Here is a 19,273-nt window from a genome sequence, read left to right on the forward strand (position 1 = left end):
CTTGGAAGTTTGTTGTCTGATGATGCTATGGAGCTCCTTCGGTCTATTTTTGGCACTGTCCAGTGCCTCGCGAAAGAAGCTGGATTTCTTGTTTTTGATGTGGTTGTTGTACTTCCTACGGGCTGATTTCAGTTGATCGTGAAGGATGGCGGTCGGGTTGTTTCTCCATTTTCTTTCTTTGGCCCTTAAGTTTCTCCTTTCTGAGTTGAGGTCGGAGTTGAACCATGTTCTGGATGGAATGGTTCTGCTCCTCTTGAATTTAAGTGGAGCTATTTTGTCAAGTAAGGACACTAGCTCGGAATTGTACCGATCAGTGAGGTCACTGGTGGATAGGTGGTCTTTGTTGTCCGGGAGGAGTGAGCTTATCTGATCTTCCAGGATATCCAGGGACGCTTGAGAAAGGTTTCTCATCCATTTGGGAGGATCTTGAGGGGATTGGTGGGAGAGAGTGGGGTGATTGATATGAAATATTATCATGTGGTGATCAGATCAGTCGACAGGAAGTATGTGGTTGATCGTGATTGAGTTCTTTTGTGCAATGATGGCATCCAGTGTGGCTTCTTTGTAGTGTGTCTCCTCTGTACAATATTGTGTAAGATTGTTATCACATAGGAGACTGGATAGCGATTGGATTCGAGGATTGTTTGTCTCATTCCACCGTATATTCAGATCACCGAGAATTAAATTACTGGAGTCACCGAGTGCTCCTTGCGCTATCAGGTCAGAAAATTGTTCTCCAAATGCGGAGTTTCTACCTGGGGGGTGATAGAGCAGGTGACACAGTAGGAAGCCGCTATCCTTGGTCTTGATGATGGAGGAGAGACATTCGAATGAATCGTAGTTGAAAAGATGTGGTTTCCGAGATGACCAGACTATCTTTGTGGATAATAGCAACCCCTCCTCCTCGCTGATCTATCCTGTCTTTGTTGATCAGGGAGAAGCCAGGTGGTACCAACATGTCTAGGCAAGGGGGAGATATGTTGTTCAGGCAGGTCTCCGTGAGGAACGCAATGTCAATGTCATGTGAGAGGATAGCCTCGGCTTGTTCCGTTGCGTGAAGTGAGGCCGATCTGCAGTTGATCAGTAAGCAGTTGGTGAAAAGCTCTTGATTGCTGGTGGTTCTTTCTTTGGTCGCCCTAGGTATGGCGGTGAGGACAGGCCATCTCAGGGGTTTTGTGCAAGGAGGGTCTTTACGGAGGCCTGTGATCACTTGGATTTTGGATTTAGGAGAGTCCAAGGAGGGAGAATCGTATGAGGCGGCTAGCATGGCTGCTTCGTTGTCTGACATGGGAGCTTCTGTTCTAATGGGCCTTGAGGTCATGTGAATTATATCAGACAATGAACAGATCTTGATCCTAGGAGATGGGACTCTGGTTTTTGAGGTTTCTTGTGAGCCTGATTTCAAAACCCTGGTGGGGGACTTTGCTGCTGGATAACAGGAATTTCTGAGGGCCCGGGAGGGCTGTTTGCGTTTTAGGTGTCGGGAGTCCAGGAGGGGATTTCAGGGGTCTGCGGGCTTTATCTAGGTTAGAGAGGATTTCGGTTAAGCCCAGTGAGATTGTGTCTATCTGACTTTCAAGGACCGTGAGACGCTGCGCCAAGGAGTCATGGGAAGAGTTGGGGGTATCTGGCGCATCATCTTGTGTGGTGTGTATCAGGTTGAGGGGTTGGGTCTTTTATTGGTGGAGCATGTCGGGTTGTCTTTTTTCGCGATCGAGTGTGAGGTCAGAGGGAGGGGATGGATAGAGACAAGAGAGGGCTTGGAGTGTCTGAGAGCTGGGATGCAGCTATTGGGGAAAGTGGTGTCTATCGGCGAGTTTGCTGAGGAGGGATCCAGTAAGGGGGCGAGGTAGAGCTTTCCGTAAGGAGCTGGGGGATAGGCTTGGTAGGGGAAGTGTGATGGGTTGGTGGGGTTCTAGGAGGTGTGACTGTAGTTTCCTGTTGTGGCTGGTTGGCTGTAGGTGTGAGTTGGGAAGTGGCGAGGCCTGGCGTGTGAAGGGGAGCGTAGCGGGCCGGACCGGTACCGGGTGGGTGGATGATAGAAACATAGGTTTTGGCGTTAGCTGTGATTGTAGGCGGGATAGGGATTGAGAAGGGGTGCTGTAGGGATGGGAGGGCAGATCTTAATGCTGGAAATAGGGAGTCAAAGGCTTCAAGGTTTTTGTTGTTTGCCTGAATAAGAACCGTGCCATTCGTGTAGATGGTCACGGATGTGGTCCCTCTTCTGGCCGTAGGGTTAGGGAGTATGGTGGTAAGTTTGCAACTGTGGGAAGTGGATGTGGTTTTGGCCAGTTGTGTTCTAATCATGGAGATACAATCTTTCAGTCTCTCAGTGTGGAATATAAGGTCCATCTAAGTCGGTCCTTTGGAGGCTGAGTGGTAGATGTCTGTGAATAGGGTTTCTATGTGTTGACGGATAAGTTTCTGTTTGAAAATGTGTCTCATTTTTGTAGAGAGGAGGGGGGAAGATGATGGTGAATGAGTTCCGGCTGTGTGGTTTCAGGTGGGCAGGTAGGGCTTGCGTGGGAGAGGGTGGCGAGTCATGCGCCATCGTGTAGGTAATGTGAGAGAAGGGTGCCTGAGCGGGGGGGGGGGAGCGGGGTGATTCGGTCGAGGTGGGTGTGGGGAGGGAGACTGTGAAGTGTGAGCACAGGGTGCCTGAGCGGGGGGGCGGGGTGGGTCGATCGAGATGGATATGAGAAGGGTGAATGTGTTACCCGTGGGGGCTGAACGGGCCTGTTAATAGGTGTAGCTAGGACTCCGACCGGATCCGGGCCTAGGAGGGGTCGTAGTTCCTGGTAGGCTTAGTGATCTGCTACCCAGGATTCTTCGAGGCACGGTGTGGGATCTATTCAAAAGGTAGTCTGTGGTTCAAAGTGGGCTAGAGGGTAGGCGTCCTGCGGTCAACCAGAATTTCAGCTACTCTCAATACCAGGCTTATTGTCGGGTCGTGGTTCGGCCTGCGTGTTCTGTGCGACCGTGCTAGTCTTGTTGATGAGGTCAGGTGAGTGACCTCTGCTGGTCAGGAGGACGCGCTAATAGGAGGGGGGACCTAATCTTAGGAGAGAGGGTCACGTGAGGCGGCCATTGTAGGGTTAGCTTTATCTACGAGTGTCCAGATCTGCTGGCGTGGCGCTGGCCAGAGCGATTCGATTTTTCACGGATCCCCTCTGGGCTCCCCAGGGTGTCTGTACTCCTGTTGACAGATTGGGGGCAATAGGGGTCGGAGAGTTTCATTCGTGGTCGGGGGGGTCGCACGTGTCGACCATTTTGGAGTCAGGGATACTCTTCATGTGACTGGATTTTTTACAGGATTCTTCCGCAGATGATTGATTTTTGCAAGGATCCCCTTTTTTCATCCCCAGGGTGGCTGCGTTCCAGTACTGGGTAAGGGGGCACTAGATCTTCAAGTCCCCGGGCTTGTCCGTGGTCCGTTAGTCCGATTGGAGGCGTTTGAAGTTGATACACTTCATTTGGTGAGGAGGAGGTCGCGTGTGGCGGCCATTTTGAAGTCAGGCTGGGTTATCCAGTGTTCAGGCTTGCTTGCGGGCCGCTAGTAGGGGCGATAGTTTTTTTTTTTCTAGGCTTCCCTTTGAGTGCAAGGGGTGCCCATGCTATACTAGTTGAATTGGGGGCCTTTGAGGTCAGCCCGGTTCAATTGGAGTCGAGGAGGTCGCGCGTGACGGCCATTTTGCGGTCAGGCGGGCTCATCCTGTGATCGAGCGTGTCATTGGTCCGCTAATGAGAGCGGTTAATTATTCTAAAGGTTCCCCTTTTGGCTTCTAGGGGAGTCAGAGCTTTGGTAGTCAGATTGGGGGCAGTAGGAGTTTGCGGGCATCGAGTTTATGTTGTGGAGGTCGCGCGTGGTGGCCATGTTGGGGTCAGGCTTCCTACCGCCAGTGCTGCTCCTGTGCAGACAGCGACGTGAATCCCTCCGAAAATCAGATCGGCAGTCCGGGCTCGTGGCGAACTGTGGTCTCATTTAGTGGCTTCTCGTGGGGCTACTGCAGAGGATCTCAGGTGCGCTGCAGATGCTCCAGGTCGGACCGAATCATCGGAGGAGCGGCGCAGGACAAGTCCGCTCTACTTTCATCCGGTATCCCCCTCTTCCTGGGGGATCTTCACAGCGGAGAGCGAAGCATGGTAAGTAGCTGCAGTTACTGTCCAATGAGCTGGTTGCGGTTGTCTGTGGGTGTCTGTGGGTGTGTGAAAACTGATCCAGGTTTCAGTGCTCCCTCCCTTTACAAGTGCCTTTACAAGTGCTTTGAAGATTACTCCTTTTTTAACAAGTAGCTGGTGAAGGTCCCTCAGAAGCGGAGTAGCAAGATTGTGAAGCCTGGATCCTGTTACAAGCCTGCCTGCTGCATTTTGGGCAAGTTAGAGATGTTGCGAGCAGTTGTGCTTTCTGTCATTCTGTATATATTTTCTTGCTGATAATTGCAGTCTTTATTTTCTGGTTTTCCATTGGGGATGTTATAATGTGGAGCAGTTTAAGGAAGGGAACAAGAATGGAGGGGTAGGTGAAACCACATGGAACAGATGCCACATCCGGGGTCACCCAAACGGAAAGTCGAGGAGAGACCACACTGAAGGAATTGGGATGTCGATGGGTCATGGATGGCTTTCCATTTCCTTTCTAGCTGTGTACAGTGTTGTTTGGTCTCTCTGTGGTCTTCTGTGTACCAGCTGGCCAGGTTGTATGATCTACTATGCTTGGTGGATTTGATGGGTGCAAGGGACTCTGTGCAGTTCTTGATCCAGTTGTTGAAGTTATTGATGTCCTTGTTGAGGTTGCATGTAGGGCTAGTTTGATCCATGCTGAGGGTGTTGAGCCAGTCTGCTTCTATGATTTTGCCCCAGCTGCAGCTTGGAATGCTGCCAGCCAGGCTTGCTTGAATCCAGTGGCAAAGTGAGCAAGGGACACAAGTCTGAGCATACCCAGCCAACTTATGGCAAACAAAGCCGTACAAAAGGGGGTGGTGATGGACGGAGCATCTGAACTTGGAAGGTTGTTTCCGGTCCAGGGAAGGCATGGCTTGGCAGTTCGGGCTGGACTGTTCCCATGAGGCACAGGGTCAGACTGATTTGCATATGGCCATGTCTGAACTGGGGTGGCAGAGTGGGCTAAAGAACGGTGATGGATTAAAACCAGATCTGTTGACTGGGTGTGAGTGTTTGATTGGTTCAGATGCTCCGTCCGTCCCCACCCCCTTTTGTACCGTTTAGTATGGCATCAGCATGCCCACTACATGCGTCCGCTGCATGCCCATGTTGGAGCTGCCATTAACTAGGTCCTGGAGGTGGGGGTGGGGGAGGAATGCAGAGTACAGTGATGTTATTTCCTCCGCTGATGGGAGATGGAAACTGAAGTCCTTTTGCTTGGCTTCTTTTTTTTCCAGTTTGGTGGGAAAACCAGGAATGTGACTTCCTGTCCAAATGGATGATGGGAAGTTCAGCGATGTCAGTTCTTGTGTTTAATTTTTTATAGGTCCTGCATGGATTTCTGACTATCTCTCTTAAAATCCCTTGTCATAACATTGACTCACTCGCCAGAGTGATTCCAGCCACTGCCTCATGTGCATAGTGGTGTTCTCGGAAACTCAACATTTGGCTTAATCATTATGTGAATAGGTTCTCCACTTTTAATAAGTCAGATGTCTTTAACTGAAAAATCTCAAACTTCGGGTTTCATAGTATCTCATATATCAGGAGGTAGGTTCTCTATTGTTTTCACAGGGAACAACCCAACTGCTGTGCCTGTCTTGCCATTTTGAAGTCAAGGTCCTCATCATACTTGGGGAACTTTTCACCTTCTGGTGTGCAGCAAATAGTGCAATTTAATTTGCACAAAATATCACTCCCTACCTGGTGTACAGGACTTGAATTGCATATAACAAATTGGTGATCTTCTCCAAATGAGACTATGTTCACAGGGACCACTGTATAGCTATTTTGCACCAAGCCTATACATCACAAGGTACCATAATATCAAAAAGGTATTCACATTTTTCTGCAAAATATTCAAGATCTTAAAAGATCTGTCAACCTGGGTGTACCATTGGGCAGGATTGTCTCTCAATTTGGGGAAATTGTATGTGAGTGTCTCAAAATGACCTTGACTCCATGGCACATGAAAATACTCAACAAGAAAAGAGAGGTCTGTGGTATAACAGTAACCACTTGAAGGAGCAAAGAAATTGGGAGAAAAAATCATTACCTGACCCAACTTAGGTAGGTAAGAAAGCCCTCACACACCGACCTGGTCGGTGTCATGCTTCATCATTGGGCCCCACCAAAAAGGTCTAGTACCTATTGGGGGGCTGCGATGCCAGACTTACTGCGGAGCAGGTTTCGTGAAGTAGACGTGCAGTGAGAATACTTAAAAGTGTCTAATGAGTATCAAAAAAATTGTTTTAATAATAGATCCCTCAGACACAGATAAAAATTATGTCATCGGAATATTAGCCAAGTGCAATGGTTTGGTTAATTACAATTAGTCTTAATATCAGTCGACATGTTTCAGCCTATGAAACGGTGTCAATTTACCAGGCATTCTTCAGGACTCATGTACTGTAATAAACCCTGGTGGTATGAGCGCCCTAAGGCTCACCCTTACCTAGGGACGTGTAAGTGAAAAAATAATATTTAAAAAAGTGAAAAAAGTGCAAAAAAAGGGGAAGAAAAATTGCTCATTCCCGGTAACTCCTGGTTTAGGAGGATTACCGCACCTAAGGAGAAAGAGGGGACAGACATACATAAAAGACAAAACACACAATTAAGTAGTAGGTCTAACATGTACATCGTAGGCGCTCCAAACAAGTGGGAGAATCGTGGATGGCGTATAATCATTATAGTTATCACCAACCACCATACCCCTATAGGAGATACCAGTTGTACGTAGGGGTGACGTAAACTAGAAGTGTATCAAAAACAACAGGAAGCTAACGTGGTTTAAAAACACCGGAGTAGTATACTCCTATGGTAGGATCAATGGACCAATAGGTCGGTGACCCCACCCATCACCTGATGAAAAGAATTTGATAAAAACGTCTCACTTTTAAATTAGATGCAAAATGCACCATGGGTCACAGGAGGGGAGTGGAGGCTTACTTGGCACACCCTGTAGGACAAAAAACAAGTAGAACCCACAAGGCGGCAGGTTAGAGGTTAAAGAGAATTCCCCTTTTTTTGCACTTTTTTTACTTTTTTAAATATTATTTTTTCACTTACACGTCCCTAGGTAAGGGTGAGCCTTAGGGCGCTCATACCACCAGGGAACTTAATTCCCAGGTTTTCACAATTGCTCATACAGGGCTACCTCCTTGAGCTGTTACACTGGGCAGAATATATGGTACAGACAGCTCTTCCCACTAGTCAAGCTTCCTGGCATAATCTTCTCTCGGTGAGAAACTTAATGTCAATTGTCTAATCCATAACAAATGCCTATTCAGTATTCATTAGCTAATAGAAGACTTCTGGAAAATTACACCATCTGTAGTGGGAAGAGAAAAAGGAAGCATGCAAAACAACCAGGAAAATATGTGAGCAGGCCCCTTAGCATTAAATTTGTGAAGTTAACATTAAAAAATTATATTAATATTAGGACAACTTAATTCACTACAACACATAACTTGAGCATTGATCATAATAACTGATTGTGGCTACCTGCCACAAATTATAAGTTAAATAGGCACAGGTTATTTAACGTTGCAAATCACATTTTGTTAATTAATGTGTTTAATTTTGCAAAAGAAAAATTACACTCCATCACAAGCAAGGCATATGTCGAATACTGTTGCAATTGTGTGGGACTCTTTGAGGCATGATTATAGCAGATGGTCACTAACCAGGTCTTAATTAGTTTACCTCACTATACAAGAAGAGCGCTTAGCTGCGACAGTTCTTCCAGGTCGATACACCATACATATTATATTTTGATAACTTTATAACTGATTAAGAAATTAGAAATATGTCTTCTGTTATATGATGTTTGAGTATAGGCCCATCTGGAAGTGCAAGGTATATGGACCCTCCACATACCTTTCATGTTTCCCCCAGAGATTAGAACTGTAGGGGCAATAGGCATCACCAACAGAGTCCTCCCCTTAATTACTGATTCCCCTAATAATCCCCTGTTTCTCGGAGGATTTTCCTGTTTCAACCCGCCATTTCTGGTATTTTATTACCCTAGAGTTGACAAGACCACAGTACCTTAACTCAGGTGTATAGAAATAACATCTCCATGCACCAGAGCATTTTTGAATAGGCCCCAAATCTCATTTTCATAGGCTCTGTTTGTGTCACAAATATGTTAGCTAATTGGCTGTCCAGTGTTTCAGATCCCTACCACTCTTTCCCCCTTTTAGTCACATGTTTACCAATTGCATTCAGCCAGTCACCCACTCTTGTAAAGTACCCTGCAAACCTTTTTAGCATATTTATTTCCCTTTTTATTTAAAAAACTTTGTTCTGCATTCTGCATTTTCTTTGGTATCTTCCTATTTGTAGGATTTGCTACGCATCTGCACCAGTTTCATTTTTCCCTATATTTTCACTATTGCTTAATGACAGTTGCATGTCTACCTTTCTGTGCTGCATATGCTACACTATCTTCCAAACTGTTCCTCAGTGTACTGCTGTGACATTTTGGTATGCCAGATAGCTCTATACTTCCACCTCCCATATTATGTTTTTTTCAATATTGTCCTAATAGTTATTATTATCTCCATAAAATCTTCCTTCCCCTTTTTTGTGACTTTTAGAGAGTTCATTAAACCTGAACATATTACTGATTTTATGTGAAACTCCCCTATTTGTCTGTGGCTGAGTTCGGCCAGGCATATTGCTTAATTTAGACGCATAATCTTGCATTCCTTTAACCTGCCTACATCCATAGCCATCCCTCTCTTCCATCCAACTTTAGATGCCCTTTCTTCTACCTTACCTGCCACACACATTTTCTCTAACCCTCTTTTTTCCCCAGAGATATGCGCATGAGGGCTCTTTCCTTTGCACAGTGTTCTAAAACATGGTCTTCTTGAGACATCCTACATTTTCTGTTCATTTTGTGTATAAGAACTCCATGTATATCAGCCCTGTAACATTCCTCGCACCTTTGGTACCCCCTCAAAATCCCTACACCATGTCGAATGCCTGTCACATGGTGCAGGGATGTTTACAATCTTCAATTTTTAAATGGGAGCTTGTGCTGCAGGCGTTTTTAGCCAGCCGTACAAGCTCCCTTTGGAAAATGGATATTTCTGACTGCCCTATGTTTGGTCGCGTCCAAATTAGGGTGTTGAAACCGCAAACCTATGGTCGGTCCGTTCCTTCCCCACAACGGTGTCAGCCATAGTGAACAGCTAGATTTGTATCTCCAAGGTTGTGTTTTTCAATCTTGTGGGGCATGAGGGGACCACACAACCACAAAACGGCCCACACACCAGCCCCTTCAAGCTTGTCCATTCGGCAGCGCCATTGTGGCAGACTGCCTGAAAAGCCAGTTCAATGCTACTTGGGGCAGCATCCATCAGCCTACAGAGCAAAGGAGTAGGATAATGGGCTCCCATGAGGTTCTAAATCACAAATAAAATTAGAAAAGAAAAAATACAATAAGAGGACATTGCTTTGAAGGAAAATTAGTTTCCTGACATCAGCAGAGGAAGAATGCGACTCAACAAATAAAAGCGAATTTAAAAAAAATGGGAGAGTGGCCAAGATGGCGAGCGGGTAGGACGTGCTTCCTTCGTCTCCCTGCTCCCGCACGCCCAATCAGCCTAGATCGGAGTATTATCCCCGCATCTCGCAGCAGCACTGGAAGGGATATATGCCCTGACATACTGGCATAGCTGATTTGCGGTAATCTGGCGCTGAGAGCTAGTTCTGAGAGAGGGCAAACCCGCCAGCGACGGAGGCCAGAGAAAGAAAATGGTGCCCTAAATCAGGAGAGCCGGAGGGGGCTGTTCACCGTGCCGGATCCTCTGAGAGTCGCACCGGAGCCCAGCCGCTCAGGTCCGGAGGTCTCTGGAGGACGACCAGAGTCAGCGAGAGGTCCGTGCAAGGAGAGGGCCCAAGTTCAATCAATGGGTCTGGACCAGGGCCTATGGCGGCGGGCTTCTAGCTGTTGGGGCCCAACAGAAACTGCCTGTATGCACGGAGGGGCCTGTAAGAGCCGTGAGGAGCTGGGGCCTGTTGAGAGGAGCCTGGGTGTTTCACAGCGGCAGCGGAACATTGACCCGCGCTGCGCTCACCTAGCAGCGCTTCGGCCAGAGACTTCTGCTGGCAGGGGACCCGCGTAGTAGAAAGGAGAAGATCGAGAGCCCAGTGACCCGGTACAGACTGACGGTGGAAGGAGGTCACGACAAAGAGCACCCGTCAACACTGAGCTTCAGAGGGGGTTCTGACTGGATCTTGCAGAGGCCGAGCTGCAGCTGCCCACTCCATTACAGGCCAAAGAAGGAGACAGAGGCTCACAGGTGAGCGCGGCAGCTGCAACGTTGCTCCGGCCCGGGGGACGACAGAGAGCAGGAGGCCTGACGAAGGGAGACGGACTGCCGCAGCAAGGCAAGCCCGGACACAACGGGTCCTACGGTGGATTGGGGTGAGGAGCGGCATCACACCTGGGCCCACCAGCATAGAGATACACCGCAAAGGGGCACCTGGCAGCGTCAGCGAGAGAAAGGGGCTTGCGCAGGAAGAAGCGCAGCATGGCAGAGCGAGATGCTAGAGGGCTAGCGGCAGGGGACGAAGAAGTGGCCCATTCTCACTGGGCCTACCACTGGAATGCCCCAAGGAAGTCTACTCAGCGGGGAGGAGGTGGGGAGTGGAATACCAGTACTGCCTGGGACGAGGGAGCGCTGCTGGGGGGGAAGGCGAGAGAAGAGCCTCCCAGAGCAACCAGACCCAGGGGCCAGTGGAGAGAACAGAGGCGGCTGGACCCTCCCTGAGCGGCACACATCAATCCCCAGGGTAGTGGGGGCATAGAACAGCCTCGTGCACCAGATGCGAGACGTTGCTCCCTGCAGGCCCAGCCAATCACGCATACTTTGAGATGACCCAAAAGAGAGCCCTACGAGGTTAGAGCAAGAGTGGACAATGACTGCTCCGAGACCTCCTAGAGACGGTCGTTCGCGTTCCAGGAAGGGGCACAAGCTACAGCAGGCAGCAGGTGTCCTCAGATTTAGGGCCAGAGAGGTCTGTGGGCCAATAGGTCAGCCAGGCACACTCCTCCTGCCAGAATTAGGTGGGGCCACGACCGGGGCTCGAATGGAGGACTGGCCCAAGACAAAGGAGGATCAGGGCTTCAGTGTCTGGCCATGCGGGCCTAATACCAAATAATCCCCCGGGCTGCCATTGGGGGGCACGGCATAGAAGCTAGGAAGGCACCAGAGCAGGAGTGAAGTGATGCTGGGTTGAAGTGGCCTCTAGCTTCTCACAAATGGATTAGAGCAGAGACAGGGTGCCGCTGACACAGGGCTCACAAACACACAGCCGCTGCGAGGGAAGAAGTATCAGACGCTAAAGGATATGCTGACCAAAATCCCGCAGACCAGCGGAGGAGAGGGCTGGCTGCCTCCGTCCACACAATTCTTCCTTCCTAGAGACATTGTTTAACACCTTATGAGATGACTTCCAGGTACTGAAAGGAGACCTTGCGAGGGAAGTGACCAGATCCCACAACCATGGCACAGGAGAGGCAAGCGGTTTTAGAGACGGTACTCAAGGACTCAGTCTCCCATGATAGCTCTTGAACGCTGAGGGGATAGCTTTAAGAGGCAGACATAAGCGGAGGTGGGGGCGGTTGCTGGATGCGGGGAGACGGGGAGCCTTGGACCATGAAATGCTCCTAATATCTTTCTTTTCCAAGGGCACGCGTGCACACTTGACGGGCTCTGGACATTTTGGGGTGTTCGGGTTGTTAGTTTGGGGTTAGGGCGGGGGAGGGAAGGAACTGGTGAGCTGGGAGTCAAAGTAACAGGAAAGGAGATTGATCCAGGGGGGCAGGCGAAGGAGAGGAGGAGGGCACAAAGAGGGACCGAGGCTACAAGGACACACGAATGCGGAATATACCTTACGATCCTACATCATTTCATTCTACACAGTGAAAATAGATACCCTGAGTGTCAAGGGCCTTAACAATCCTACTGAACGGAAAGCCATACTGTTATATTTGGAGAGTCAGAAGGCCGATGTATGTCTCCTCCAGGAGACCCACCTTCTCTCCAAGGACTGGCACTGGCTGAGATCAAGAAATTTTCCCCAACAATTTTTTCTTTTCCACCTCGGTTAAAAAAGCGGAAGTGGTGATCATGGCCGCTAAGAATTTTGCAGGGAGGTCGTTGAAGTTAAAGGCTATTGGCCTACACGATACACCTAGGGGGGCACACACCTGCGGTGGGGTCACTATATGCACCCAATTCGGGGCAAGAGAAAGTTCTGAAGGCGGCTCTCTCTGAGGTCCTGAGCAAAGAAGAGAGATGGACGATAGTGGGAGGAGATCTTAATATAGTTATGGATGCAACTACAGACCGGTCAGGCCACCGACTCACTCAGACTGGGGAAATGTCTAGTGAAGGGAAGGAATGGCTTCATTCCAGAGGACTGATAGACATGTGGCGAGTGGCACATCCACAGACTTCCCAATTTTCCAACTACTCACATGCACAGGGTACGTATCACTTGATAGGCACCACAGAACTAAAGGCACTGGTGGGGGCGATGGACATGATGCCGACTGCAATCTCTGACCATGATGCAGTGACAGTCTCCCTTCGATTGCCCCTGACAAGTAGACAGCCGGGAGGCTGGAGACTCAAGGAAAGCATGCTCCACAGGGAACCAGTGACAAGTCAGATGCACAAATGCATTAAAGTCTATTTAGAGATAATTGATACACCAGACATCTCCTTGCCCACTTTATGGGGGGCCCTAAAAGCAATAGTGCAAGGGGAACTGATAGCTATTTCTGCTGCAGAGAACAAGGAGCGCAAGTATAAAAGGGACCACCTCACAGCACAAGTCCTAGAACTAGCGTGGGTGCACAGTAGGACCAGGGCGCCGAGAGTCTTGCGACAACTGAAAGCGGCATGGGCTCAGTTGGCGGGGCTTGAGATCGATAGAGCCGAATACGCAGCGCTTCATCTCCAGCACTCCTACTATGTTGGTGGGACAAGACGGGGCGCATGTTAGCGAATAAATTTAAGGCCCGTATTTAGCAGACTAAAGTCCAATCTATCAAGAAAGATAAGGGGGTGGTGGTCGTTGCGGACGAGAAGATAGTGAATGCATTTAGAGATTTCTATGCAGACTTATACAAGCAAGAGGTCCACTCAGTATCGCAAATGATGGTAGGGAGAAAATACGACGGTGCTCGATAGAGATCAGGCGAAATTGATAGCTTCCCCGATCCAAATAGAAGAAATTATAGGGGCGATATCACGCCTCAAGCTTATGAAAGCGTAGGAACCAGACGGATTCTCTGCAGGTTTCTACACATCCTTTTGTCATGTCTTAGCTGCACTCCTGATGAGACTTTTTAATTTGTTTGCAGGGCCGGAGTTGATTTCCCCAGATATCCTGATGGCATCTATCGTAGTCCTCCCTAAACCTGGGAAGGATAAAGCCCTCTGTGGTTCCTGTCGTCTGGTGTTCCTTCCTAATGTGGATCTAAAGCTGCTTACCAGCATTTTAGCGGCAAGGTTGGGCCCTGTGGTGCCAGGTATCATGAAGCCCTATCAGTCAGGATTCATTCAGAATAGGCAGAGCAGTGACAATACAAAAATAATTCTCCACTAGGTTGATAAGGCTCACAGTACGAATATGGACGCCCTACTATTGTCAGTGGATGTCGAGAAGGTGTTTGACTGGGTCGACTGGGATTTATTATATCGGGCTGTGGTCCACTTTGGCCTGGGAGATCTGTTTAGGGCTTGGGAGACGAGCTGTTATAGCTCACCCACCACGACTATTAGGGTAAATGGGCTGTTGTCTAGGCCTTTCGCTATCAACAAGACAAGGATGCCCGCTGTTGCCCCTCTTTTTTGCCTTATACATCAAACCTCTGGCCCAGAAGCTCAAGGAAAACCTGAATATTACACGAGTTCCCTTTGGCGGGGAGAAACATGCAATAAGCCTATAGGAGGATGATATCATAGCATCCCTAGAGTTTTTAGGCTGCTCGGTACCAGCATTCCTGCAGGAACTAGAATCATGCGGGCAGGTCTCTGGATTGCGAGGGAACATAGGGAAGTAAATGAATCTCTGACTAGATCAGGGAATGGCATCTTCATGGATGGGAGGGATCACTCCAGCAGGAATTAAGATCATGGAGTCTATCCCATATTTGGGAATTGAGTTGGCTGCGTCTATACAATGGAGGGTCACACTAAATTACTCCAAACTAGTCCAACAGGTCACGAGGGAGCTCCAGAATTGGAAGCAACATCAACTGTCTCTGTTGGGTTGTGTGGCTGCGCTTAAAATGTCTATTCTCCCCAAGGCACTATATTTGTTTCGAATGCTACCAGTTTGGCCTCCAAAGGGGAGTCTTCAAACACTGCAAAAGGCTATACTCCATTTTATCTGGGCCGAGGCACGCCCACACCTTCAGAGGGAGCTGGGCCATTTGCGACTGGAAGAGGGAGGCCTGGGAATCCCGAATTTGTTATAATACTTCAGGGGGGCTCAACTAAGATATTTTGTGGAATGGAGTAGACCGTAATCTGAAAAGAGATGGCTGTTTCAGGATAGGCCACTTGCGAAGCTCTCCTTATGGAAAGTGCCCTTTCTGAAAACAGTGGACCGACCACAGAGCCTTGAGGGCTCCCCTATAACAAACACAATACTGCAGGTGTGGAACGGAGTAGCCAGTAGAAAGGGACTGACAACTTTTCCTTCACCATTGACACCCTTATTTGACAACAAGGAGTTCAAGCCAGGGCTTGACAAGAGGGCGTTCTCGGGGTGGAAGACAACGGAATGCAAAGCGGCAGGGCCCCTGTTTGATGTAGAGGTGATCATTCCGTTTTCTCAGTTAAGACAAGATTATATCCCTCCCAGAGACAGAAAGGTTCCGTTATCTCCAGAAAAGACACTGGCTTCTCCACTCAGAGGTACATATGAAAGTTAACAGGAAACTGACACCATATGAAAAGTGATTGGTGACGAAGCGCAACGATAAGAAAATTATTTCTGAATTATATGATATGCTACATCCGCCAGCCCCTATACAGCCCACCGCCAGTCAGAAATGCTGGGCAAAAGATTTGGGAAGTGACCTCACGGGGAAAGAGTGGAGGAAGATCTACTACAGGGCCAAGTACACAGCGCGAATCACCACCAGCAGGGAAACTGCCTTTAACATTGCCACGTACTGGTATCTGATGCCGGTACGACTTAATAAAGGGAACCCAGACCCCAGCTCTACTTGCTGGAGGGGGTTGCGGAGGAGGGCACACTGGTACATCTGCTATGGGAATGTAAAGAACTGGCTGCCTACTGGCCCAGAATTCTGGATGAAATAGACCAGCAGTTTCAAACACAGATTCTGAGATTCCCGGTCTATGTAGTGCTAGGGCTGCCCAACCCATTAACGTTCCCTCTGAAGTCCCGCGAAGGGAAGCAGATGGGCCTAGCACTGGGGGCAGCACTTCAGAATATCTTATCACATTGGGGGACACAGACAATACCGTCGCACACGGGGTGGTTGCATAAACTATGGCACATCCTGGGGATCGAACAGATACAGGCTTCCTCATAAGCACCACATCGGGATTTGGGGAGGTTTGGTGACCAATAGTGTCTCTTTTGTCCACCGAATTCAACGAGATCACATGGCCCAATCACCTCTGCCTCCTTCGACTCACAACACCTGCAGAGTCGAACAATGGACCCTGAATCTAATTATCGAACTCGCTCTGACCACTATTTTAAAGCGGGAATGGGCATTGGGCACACCAGTTCGAGGGAGGGCAGGCATGGGGGGGAGGGGTTATGTTGGAACACATTTTAGCCATTGCTGAGTAATATGGCCTTTCTTGTCACAATGTGGTGCATATTCGATCTTGGGCATGCCTTGCACAGTTAAGAGGGATGATATCAGATTGCTCATGCACAGAGAATACCAATCGAGATGCAACATATGTTGAATTGTAGGTCATAATGCAAAGTGTGAGGGGGTGCTAAGAAGTGTATTTTTAACAAGGGAGTCAATAACAGCACAGTTATACCTAAAAGGCAAATATCATGACCCGGGTCAGTTATTGCGACTCTAAGGCTCGTTGGGCTCTTGCGTAGCCAAAAGGTTAAGGGTCATCTTAATGCTTTACGGTCCATGGATCCTGGACTATTCAATGCTTCGACCTATTAAACGGAGCCAGCCCATCAAGGGTTGTAGGTGGCATGCTGTGTATTTTATATATGCAGGTAGCCTATATTTCAGGGGCTCTTATCTGCTTTTATGACTTGGATGCAGCCGGCCCGCAGGGTTGTAGGCAATGATGCATTTTATTATTATGTGATGTGTTCTGCTAATAAAAAATTATTTAATCCTAAAATAAAATGCTACTGTGGTTAGAGAAACACAAGAATAGGGCTATATGCTCACGAGCATGGGGCTGACCAAGAAAATGTTGATACAATCTCTCATGCAGTGAAAAATATAAATACGTTTCTGTGTGTCATGAAGTTTAGAGCAGTAATGTAGATGTGGTAGTTGTCAGGGCCAATATATCATGTCACTTTTTCTGCTTTGAGAAGTTGGCTTAATACAAAAGATTATAATCCCTCACAAAGAGGGCATGCACATCAGGCACAGAAAAGCAAAGTGCATGTTCTCACAAATATGATTAGCTCCTTTCATGCCGCCTGTGGAGCAATGGAAAAGAGAGCAAACAGTGCCATCAAATTTAAAAAGTAGAACATAAGCACTGATACGTTAAAAGATCCAATTTTAGTTTTTACCATTTGAATGAACTCGGGCACAGTTCCATTTGCATGCTTTCTACTTGTATCAATACAGCACATTTTACCAGTGGCGTCTGGCATATACCGAGGGTAGTAAGGGGGCACAAAAAACAAATAATGTAATCTATATATATAAAAATGTCTGTCTGTCTGGTTGTCTGTTTGTCCTGTATGCATTACTACACCATTCATCCGATCGCCATGAAGCTTTGGGAAGTTGTTGAGTACACTCCCGCGAAGGTTTCTGGCATAAAACATTTTTAAATATCGGCCCCCCAGGGCCCTCATAATCTTTCGAATACTGATGTACGCACAAGACGGAAAAACAAAAAATCGTGTACCCACAAGCACTCGAATAAATAAATAGAATTAAAACAGCATTCATCCGATCGCCAGGAAACTTTGGGAAGTTGTTGAGTACACTCTCGCGAAGGTTTCTGTCATAATAATTCTTTTTTAAATATCGGCCCCCCAGGGCCCTCATAATCTTTCGAATACTGATGTACGCACAAGACGGAAAAACAAAAAATCGTGTACCCACAAGCACTCGAATAAATAAATAGAATTAAAACAGCATTCATCCGATCGCCAGGAAACTTTGGGAAGTTGTTGAGTACACTCTTGCGAAGGTTTCTGTCATAATAATTCTTTTTTAAATATCGGCCCCCCAGGGCCCTCATAATCTTTCGAATACTGATGTACACACAAGACGGAAAAACAAGAAATCGGGTATCCACAAGCACTCAAATAAATAAATAGAATTAAAACAGCATTCATCCGATCGCCAGGAAACTTTGGGAAGTTGTTGAGTACACTCCTGCGAAGGTTTCTGGCATAATTTTTTTTAAATATCGGCCCCCCCAGGGCTGATATTTTTCGAATACTGATGTACGCACCAGACGGAAAAACAAATAATCGTGTATCCACAAGCACTCGAATAAATAAATATAATTAAAACGACACTTTGAAATGTTTTCCATATTAAAATGAATATGTTTCAATAAAAATGACACAATGTAAATTGAATGCTATCATAACGAGTTTCCTTGAATTTTCTTTCTTCGGAGATCGCAGCAACGTGCGATGGGTAAGCTAGTTATAAATAAAATAGACTTAACCTTCCTGGTTTGCAGCACAAGGTCCTCCTCACTTAGGTGTCTTCTTGTAGCTCTGGACCCAGGAAACTGCACTAGCCAATGCTGGCGCTGCTCTCACAGCATGAGAGAAGTACCAAGATTGGAGGGAGCGGCCTCACTCAGGGCACTCAAGAGCACTGGAGGCCTGTGCTTTCTCTAAACCAGCTGCCTATGACAGCTAGGTTAGAGAAGTTTAAAACATGCATGTCTGGCTGGTCGTCGCAAACCGCCCGGCAAAAAGACACAAATTTTAAACTTTAGCGCATAGCTTCCTGCTGCTGCCACTCAGGATGCAATGGCCCGCCCCGTCCTGACACTTAGGGACCCATTAGGATGGCGGGCAGATCGCCCCCGCCAGGCTGGCGGTAGCCACCGCCGGCCTGACGTGGACGATCCACCCGCCATCCTTGCTTTAGAGACCCCCGCCATATTAACATGTCCGGAGGTCCGTGGCGGACGGAAAGACCGGGTTGTACAATGGCCATTTTCAATCCCGCCACGGAAAGGCATGCGGAGTCCACATGCGGGGTCCCGTTGTGGGCCCCCATGGACTCCGGGGGGTGGAGGGTGCACATGTGGGGTACCTATGGTACCCACCTGCTTTTCAATGCACAACATGACAGGCACCGCGTGGTCCCTGTCATGTTGTGCATTAAAAAGCACAACGTGCCTTTTTAGCATTGCGGCGGGCAGTGCTTTCAGTACCCCCCGCCGCAAAAAGTAAAAATGCGGGATGCGCCCACCAATGTGGCGGGCGCATCCTAATTCCCCCCCACAGGACCCCCGCCCTTATGGCAGGCGGTCCCGTTGTCCGATAGGATGGCGGGCAGACAAAGTCTGCCCGTCATCCTAATGTCCCCCTTAGTTCGGGACGGGTTGTTGACAAATAAAATGGTAATAAATAAACTTTTTAAAGTTTTAATTTTTAGTTCTGGGGCTTGTGGAGGTGACCCTCCTCTGCTCAAATGGAGGAGCTGCTACTGCATTTTACAAATAATTCGTGGAAACACGTAAGGATTTTTAGAGATATATATTGAATACATGTATAAAGATTATATGTCTAATAAATATAAGTGTAAGTGGATCTAATATTGGGGACAGAAGACGGTCCAGAGTTTGGCAGTTGTAATTTGCTGTTAGCACTAGAAAGAAGGACAAGAGAGTCCTAATCTAAG

At 47.9% G+C, this 19,273-nt stretch overlaps 1 protein-coding gene across 6 annotated transcripts in view; it reads left to right on the forward strand.

The window, feature by feature from the left end:
- Positions 1–19,273, forward strand: part of GRIA4 (glutamate ionotropic receptor AMPA type subunit 4) — a 933,658-nt gene that overhangs the window by 752,623 nt on the left and 161,762 nt on the right. The window lies entirely within an intron of this gene.

This window comes from Lissotriton helveticus, chromosome 8 (assembly GCF_964261635.1).
Source record: "Lissotriton helveticus chromosome 8, aLisHel1.1, whole genome shotgun sequence".
NCBI classification, from domain to species: domain Eukaryota; kingdom Metazoa; phylum Chordata; class Amphibia; order Caudata; family Salamandridae; genus Lissotriton; species Lissotriton helveticus.